This window comes from Microcaecilia unicolor, chromosome 3, assembly GCF_901765095.1.
Source record: "Microcaecilia unicolor chromosome 3, aMicUni1.1, whole genome shotgun sequence".
Lineage (NCBI taxonomy): Eukaryota > Metazoa > Chordata > Amphibia > Gymnophiona > Siphonopidae > Microcaecilia > Microcaecilia unicolor.
Window position 1 is genome coordinate 490,165,209 of NC_044033.1, and position 8,790 is coordinate 490,173,998.

Consider the following 8,790-nt stretch of genomic DNA (forward strand, 5'->3'; position numbering starts at 1 on the left):
TGCCATTAAATTTTCCATTCAGTAGCCAGAGCCACCAGAAGTGAGAGAGTTGGCACAAGGAAAAGCTGCAGTAGCTTGTCTTTAGATATCCCTCTGGCTCTGCCTGTTACCTCACCTTGAGTATTGTGTGCAATGCTGATGGCTGTATCTCAAAAAAGATATCGTGGAGTTAGAAAATGTTCAAAAGCAACCAAAATTATTAAGGAGATGGAACTCCTCGTGGAAAGTTTTAAGAGGTTAAGGCTCTTTAGCATGGAAAAGAGATGGTTGAAAGGGGATATGATAGTGTTGTAGAACAGGTAAAAGTGAGTTTTAAAATATTGGGTTGTTTTTTTTTTTAACTCTTCCAAACAGTACAAAGACTAGGGGACATTTAATGAAGATACTTGGTAATATTTTAAAATGAATATGAGGAAATATTTTTTTCTCTCAACGAACAGTTAAGATTAACATTGCCAGAGGATGTGGTAACAGCGGTTATCGTACCTTTTTAAAAAAGCGGTTAAAAAAACAGCGGTTACCGTACTTTTTAATAAAAAGACTTGGACAAGTTCTGGGATGAAAAGTTCATAGTCCACTATGGAGAGAGAGAGAGACATGGTGGAAGCCACTACATGACCCCAGGATTTGTAGCATGTGACTTGATTGGTCACTTCAGGATACTAGGCAGGATGGATTATTGGTCTGAGCCAATATGACTATTTCTGTGTTCTTATGAAGGGGAGTCTGCAAGCATCATTTTGTGCTTCTACTTCTGCAGTTTCATAAAGGGCCCCATGCAGTTTTAATGGCAGAGGAATGCTGGCAGAAGAGGAAGAAGTGACAGGAACTAAGTACTGCTCACAGATTTGTGCCAGTTGTTAATATAGGGGTAGGGAGTAGAGGGAAAGAGAAGAAAGAAGGAAAAGTGAAGCCATTAGGTTTTGTGGGTGGGATGGGCTTTGCAGTGATGGAGAGTGGATTTGATTATTGAGTATAGGGCCAGTCTTAGGTAGGGGCAACAGGAGCAGTCACACAGGGCCTTCACCTCCAGGGGCCCCATGGTGCTCCCTCCTCCCCACCATTGTTGTGATCTGTCTCCTTGCCTCCCCGGGTTGCAGGGTGCCCTCCTGGCACCTGCCTGAAGCCACCCTGGTGGTCTAGTGGAGTCTTCAGGCAGGAAAGATCCCCAATCTTTGCTGATGGTACTGACCCCTCTGTTGCAACATCACTCTTTAAAAATGGCTGCCGAGACTTCCAGCAGCAGCCTCGTGAGACTTCCACTGCAGCCATTTTAAAGAAGATGCGGCAACAGAAGGGTCAGCAGCGGGCAGGAAAGATGGGGGATCCACTAGACCACCAGGGTTGCTTCAGGTAGGTGCTGGGAGGGCACCCTGCTGCTTGGGGGAGCAGGGATGAGGTCTGGAATAAGGTAGGTGGGTGGAGAGGGGGAGCATACTGTTTAAAAAAAAAAAAAAAGGTAATATCTGTTTGAAGGGGCTGGTTAAAGGGACAGGGAGGGGAAGATACTGTAAAAAAAAAAAAAAGTCAAAGTAATGATCTGTGTCATTTGGAGGGGCTGGTTAAAGGGACGGGGGAGGATACTGTTAAAAAAAAAAAAAAAAAAGTAATATCTGTGTGATTTGGAGGGACACCCTAGTACTATTATATTCGGGCAGAGATTTTTTTTTTCTCCTGGTAAAAGGCCACTAAACAGACGTTATGAGAATTAGGTGCTCAGCATTCAGAGTTTCTATTTATGGCATTTTATCCCACACTAAAAATGAATTAGATTGAAACCTGGGAGCATTTAAAATCTTTTTTTTTTTTTTTTTTTTTTTTTTTTCCTGTGCATACATCAAAAGAAAAAAACGATGGCATGTGTGAACAGAAATGAAACAGGCACTAGCAAGGTTCCAGGGCCCCCTCCCTCCCTCCCTCCCTCTCTCTCTCCTTCGAGTTCCCCCTCTGAGTTTCATGCCCCCCAACCTGCCTCCCTCCGAGTTCCAGGTCCCTCTTCCCCCCCCCCCCCCTCATCCCTTGCCCTTCAAGTTCCACAACCCCACGCCTCCCTCCCTCTCTGTCTGTGGCCTCCCAGTGGAAGCAGGACGTGTGTGGCTGCCCCTCCCATTCGTAAGTGCCGGCTGTTCTGTAAAACGTTTTACCTTCTGGTCCGCCGGCAACAGTGAAGTCGAGCAGGCACGGCGCTTCAAACTGCCTTCGCTTTTGCTTCTGTTTCACCTGTGCCTCTGGTCCCGCCCTTCTGCAAACAGGAAATGAGGGCGGGACCAGAGGCAGAGCTGAAACAGAAGCGAAAGTGAAGGCAGTCTGAAGTGCTGTGCCTGCTCCACTTCACTGTTGCCGGCGGACCAGGAGGTAAAAGGTTTTATAGCCGGCACTTAGCATTTATGAAGGGGAGGGGCTGCCGCACACATCCTGATTGCACTCGGAGGCCTCAGAGAGAGAGAGAGGGGGGCGTGGAACTCGGACGGCAGTTGAGGGAGGTAGGGGGGCATTGAACTCGGGGCCCGATTCTGTACTCACCTCCGGTGGCTGGTGCTTGCTTGCTTCCCTCCCCTCTCACTTCCCATTGGTCCGCCCTGTGACGTCATCCCCAGGGCAGACCAGTGGGAACTGTGTTACAAACCCAGGCATCCAGACGGAGGTGCAAATTATTATATAGGACTATTTCACAGAGAAGGTATTGATTAATGAGAGAAGGGTTTCCTTTGTGCAGAACTGTCCAGAGTCAGTCTAAATGTGCCAATATTGTCCAGTTCAGCACACTATTAGCAGCCAAGTTTGTACAAAGTTAATTATGTTCAGTGGAAAATAAATCTGTTGGCTCAGGCTGCTTGCTATGTGTATATTCAATCACTGTTTCATCATTGCTACCCAGTATTACATATTAAGAGGATTCATTTTAATTCATTTATTCAGTCCTTACATGCACATAATTTTGCTTTTTAAACCCAAAGGTTTTCTATGGTAGCATTTTACATATTTGAATTAGTTTTTTTGTACAAGTTTTGCTTGATTTGTCTTTATTTGAAATAAAAAAAAGTTTAAAACGCATCTTGTCAACAAGGGGCAGGGCTAGGTGGGATGGGGGGCCCACTGAGCTGGTCTGCACAGTGCCCCGCAGTTGCTAAGACCAGCCTTGATTGAGTATACCCAAAACCAGGAATGATCTTATTCCATAAAATGGATTTTGAGGCAGTGATTGTTATGCATGAGTTTGTCTATCTTGATTTTGTTGCTTTATTTTTGCCATGGAAAGTGGGGGTGTGCATTTTAGTGTGTATTCAGTTCATGTTGCTGTAAGATCTGAGGGGGGAAAGTACATGTAGCTCTAGACACAAAATGTGAATGGCTGGCGGTTTGACTCCTGAGGAAGCAAGCTGTGAAATGGAGTTGCTCTGTTGAGCAAACCAATGTGAATCATATAAAAATCAAATTGTGCCCTTGAATTTTAGGGTTCAAGATATGGAAGATACTAGAAACATGTTATAAAGAAAAGATAGAAAAATAATAAAATTCACTGAACGGAGCTTTTTATAACTGATGAGGAAGTTTGTACAGCAGTTATAGTTGAAAATTCACAGCAACATGCTGAGCAGCTGAAGTCTTTTCTTCCTGTTAAAGAGAGAAGTAAGATCTGGTATACTTGCTGTATTTTATGACCAGAGGTTTCTCACTAGCAAGATTCTAGCCATATAGTTAATACAATATAACCATCCTCTGGACCTATCCCCAACCTGTTTATATCTTTTTGATGGTGAGGGCTCCAGAACTGTACATAGAACTCCAAATGGGGTCTCACCATAGACTTATACAAAGGTATTATCACTTACTTTTTCCTTTTAGCAATTCCTCTCTCTCTCTGCACACAATCATCCTAGCTTTTGTCATCACATTTTCTACCTGTTTGCCCACCTTAAGATCGTCAGATACATTCACATTCACTCCCAGAGGTTTACATAATAATCCTTAAACTGATATAAAATATCACTATCCCAATAAAAGGGTTTACCCTTTCCATCTGTATGATTTTATTTCTTTATTTTCATATATACTGCTTGGAGGCTTGAAATATGTTGAAGTCTACATTCAGGTACATTAGTTATTTTTCTGTCCTTAGAAGGCTCACAGGAAGATTTTCACTGACCCCTTTGGATGCATTTGTATCATTTATTGAAGATAAGTGCTTTAAAGAGGAAATCTTTCAATATTTTGAAGCATTTATCACAATTTATGATTATATTGGACACTGAGGGGTCCTTTTACTAAGGTATACTAACAGACTTGGCATACACTAATGAATTAGTGTTTGTTAAATGCCATAAACACAAAGGAATCCTGTTTAGAAGGAATGGTTCCATGGAATCTTAGCGGAGATTGGGTGGCGACGCCGGTAATTTGGAAACAAAACAGGAGCTGGGCAGACTTCTGCGGTCTACGCCCTGATCGTGACTGAATAGATGGGGATGGGCTGGAGTGTAAATTTTAACGGGCTTTGACGTTAGCTTCAGAACTTAGTACAAGAACAGTACTGGGCAGACTTCTATGTTTTGTGCCCTGAGAAAGGCAAGGACAAATCAAACTCGGGTATACATATAAAGTATCACATACCATGTAAAATGAGTTTATCTTGTTGGGCAGACTGGATGGACTGTACAGGTCTTTATCTGCCGTCATTTACTATGTTACTATGCTGTCCATAGGTATACAATTGTGCGGCAATTACCATGTGCTAAGTTCACTAGTGCGCCTTTAGTAAAAGGACCCCGTGTGTGCAGTGATTAAAACTTGAAAGGGAGGAGACATAGTAGATCTGTTAATTGATGGTAGCCCCTCCATTATCTAAATGTATTAACATAGTAAATGTTAGCAGATAAAAGCCTGCATGGTCCATCCAGTTTGCCCAACAAGGTGGCCAGAATTGAATCTTGCACACTGCACAGGTCCTGCTTCATGATGTAACACTGGTATACTTAGACATCATATCGAAAATGCCCTTCTAAGTTGGACTTTGGACATTTTGCGCTAAACTTTCCAAATATCAAATGCAACCATTTCTGAAAAAAGTAAAGCATCTTTTTTTTTTTTTTTTTTTTTCTTTTCAAAAATACCATTTTGAACAAGGTTTTGTGCTTTGGCATTTATCATTTTAGGCCATTTGCGGGGGAAAAACACGCATAAGTTAAAAATGCACAAAATCAAGCCATTGGGATCTAGGAGGGACCAGCATTTTTAGCAGACTGGTCCCCCAGCCATCCCAGGAGAGTAATGGGGCAACCTTGGGGGGGCACTGCTGCGGAGTTCATATAAATGCTCCCGAGTGCACATCTCATCGTTGCTCCCTTATCTTGTACAGCGGCACCCTTCAAACCCCCCCCCCCCCCAACTGTATACCACTACAGTAATCCTTATGGGTGAAGGCATCTATATGTGGGCACAGTGGATTTTTAGTGAGTTTTGTAGGGCTCACACTTTCCACCACAAGTGTAAGAGGTAGGGGGAGGTATGGGCCTGGGTGCACCTGTCTACAGTGCAATGCACCGCACCCACCACTATCCTGCTCCAGGGACCTGCATGCTATAACATCTGAGGCTGTCATAGAGGCTGGTGATAATTATTTTTGTTCAGATTTTTGGGGGGTTGGAGGGGGCAGTGATCACTGGGGGAGTAAAGGGGGGTCATCCCTGAAGCCCTCCAGTGGTTATTTGGTCATTTAGGGTACCTTTTTGTGTCTTTGTTAGAAAAACAGGTCTAGACCAAAACGTTGAATTTTTTGCCCTAGATATTTTGGTTTTGTTCCATTATGGCTGTAAAATGTCCGATTGTTAGGCATGACTAATCCTGGCTTTGAAATGCCTCTGACATGTCCCCTTGTGATTTGGATGCACTGCAGATGAATTGCATAGATAAACACCTGCAAAATATGTTTTGAAAATATCGATTTGGATGTTTTGAGAAGAAATTTGTTCAAATGGTGCTTTGAGACACTTTCTGGATGTTTTTCTCTTTCTAAATGACCACCTTAATCTCTATAGAAGTCTGCCCGGTGCCGGTCCTACTTCCCAACTACTGGAAGTGTTGTCAAAGCTCATTGCAGCCTTGATCCTGATCTGTTTTTGCCATTTACAAGATCCAGACTCGAAGTCTGCCTGGCATTGGTCATACTTCCAACCTCTGAAGCTGCTATCCAAGCTCACTCCAGTTATCAGGCCATTTAAGTTTTGCTTTAATTGGGTTCCATCTTTTTTTCTGTATAGTGTTCCTCTGTGTTTATATGAGCACACTCCACAAAAATTTATAGAGTACTGTTTTGGTTCATATTTTGTTGGTATAATTATACTTTGGGGATCGTGAGTGTTCATTTTTGCATATTTTTGTTATATCATATTACATTCAGGGGTAGGTTTAATTTGCCTGCCAATAACAGCGGACTATCCTCACATCTCAACCAATTTTGCCCCAAAGTTTGAAACAATCTTAGGTTGTCTATACGGGTGCAGAAAACCACCGAAAAATTATCTAGTATTAAATTGAGCCCAACACTCTTGCTCATCCCTGGCCTGTTGATCCAGTGAATAAGTCGAGGTTCTCCAAAGGAGAATAGTAACTCCATTATTCTTGTTATGAACAGGAGAAAATGCTACAGTAATAGAGGAGAGAAGTCCATAAATGGTGCTAATAATTTGGAGCTGTAAAAAAATCATGATTAATGCTAATTCCTGTTCTTAACTATAGGTGCCAGACTTACACCTGCTGCAGCTTGGTGTGGATGCTGGTGCTCAAATTAGGTGCGCTATGGTCGTATTCTATAACTCGAACACCCCTGTCATGCCATGGCCATGCCCCCCTTTGAGTTACATGCCACTAGAGTTAGGCACCATGTGTTGTAGAGTAGCATGCAGCCAGCTGTGTGTGCAAATTTGAGTGCCAATTAGCTTCAATAATTGGTGGTTAGTACCTGATTGTTAAGGGCTTGTTCAACAAATTTGCAAACACAAATCTGGGCACTGTCTATAGAAGCCAGGAGCTAGTGCTGACCACCAATCCTCTCAGACTGCACATGATCTAAATGGGTCTACTGTAAATATATTACATCTCATTACTTTTTGAGGTAAAACAAGATGTTACTCTGGCGGTTATCGAGTACCTCTGCATTAAACGAGATAAATTTCTATTTAGACACCATTACAGTGACAGGGATACAGTAAAATTAGCCTCAAATAATAATGAATACAAACAGAGGAAGCATATGGCAATTATATAGGCATTTTACTCAATCAAAAATGGAAAATAGAGTAGTACATCCATATGTTGAGCAGTTTGATACTGCATTCCTTGGACACTTAGCCAAATCACATACAGACAACCACCAGCCACACACAAAACAACAATAACATGCATATCACATGATACTCCTCAAAGTTTTTCCAGGTTTGTTAGCAGTGCATCTGCTTGCGTTGTGTTAAGAGTCGCATCATTTTAGGCATCTGCTGTATGCGCTGGTTTTTTCCAATCTATTATACACCACAAGTTTTCCGTTTTTAGAGTTCCTCCTTTCAGAAGGTTTCAAATTAGCCCCTGACGCAGCCCTTGGTGGGCGAAATGCGGCCTGTGTCGGGCAATTTGTTTACATGCGGTATCTTCAATAAAATCTTTCTGATGTTATATTGATCTGCTGGCTTCTTTTTCCATATTGGATTTTGCAGATCGCTTGCCTTGTTGTTTTTTTAGGTAAGATTCAATGCCAGGAATACCAAATTTCACAGATTCAGATTGGGAACACCTTGAGGTATCCATACTTGTCACTGCTCACCAGCACCTCCCTTAAGGGGATGTTTTACTAATGTGCGCTAGCATTTTTAGCGTGAGCTAAAAATCAGCTGGTGCTAAATGCTGAGATGCCCATAGGAATATAATGGGTGTCTCACTGTTTCACTCCAGCTGATTTAGAGCATGAGCTAAAAACGCTAGTAAAAGAGCCCCTAAGTGAAAAATCAAGCTTCTAAATATATGAATGCTGTACAGTATTGCTTATAGTGTTAGCACAATACATATTTATCATACATCTGTTGTTACTATGATTTAATTTGCCTATTCCCAAGTTTACCTTGTAGTTCTAACTGTGCACTAAACTGATACTTGAGTATTTTTATTATGGTTATACTGTCTGATTGCAAATTGCCTATGCCAAGTTACATTTAATTTAGATTGCCTTGGGTGAATTTTTTCAAAAAGATGGCAACTACATCTTAATAAATGTTCAATAGCAGTGATATTGAACTGCATATGTTTATTGTGCTCAACTTTTTATATAGAGATGCAAGGTTGCATTATAGAACAAATCTTACTTCATACAAGTCAGGGAAGTGCAGAATTCACTATTAAAGAAATCTACTCCAAACACAGTTTATGTTACGTGGAGGGGCATGTTCGATAGGACATCTTAAGTCCGACTTTGAAATGTACAAAATCTGAATGGGAATCAAGGTCATTTTCAAAAAAGAAAGACGTTTTAATTTTTTTCTTTTCAAATATACTGTTTTCGAACAAGGTTTTGTGCTTTGGGCGTTTTGTTTTGTGGTCCGTTTTTAAAAAAAACAAATGCAAAATATAGAAAATCAAGCCATTGGGAGGTAGGAGGAGCCAGTATTTTTAGAAAACTGGTCCCTAGAAATCCCAGGAGAGCAATGGGGCATCCTAGAGGGCACTTCTGTGCACGTCATAAAAATGCTCGCAGTTACACATCTCACCTTTGCTCCCTTATCTTGTCCCCTGAGCTCTCCAAAACCT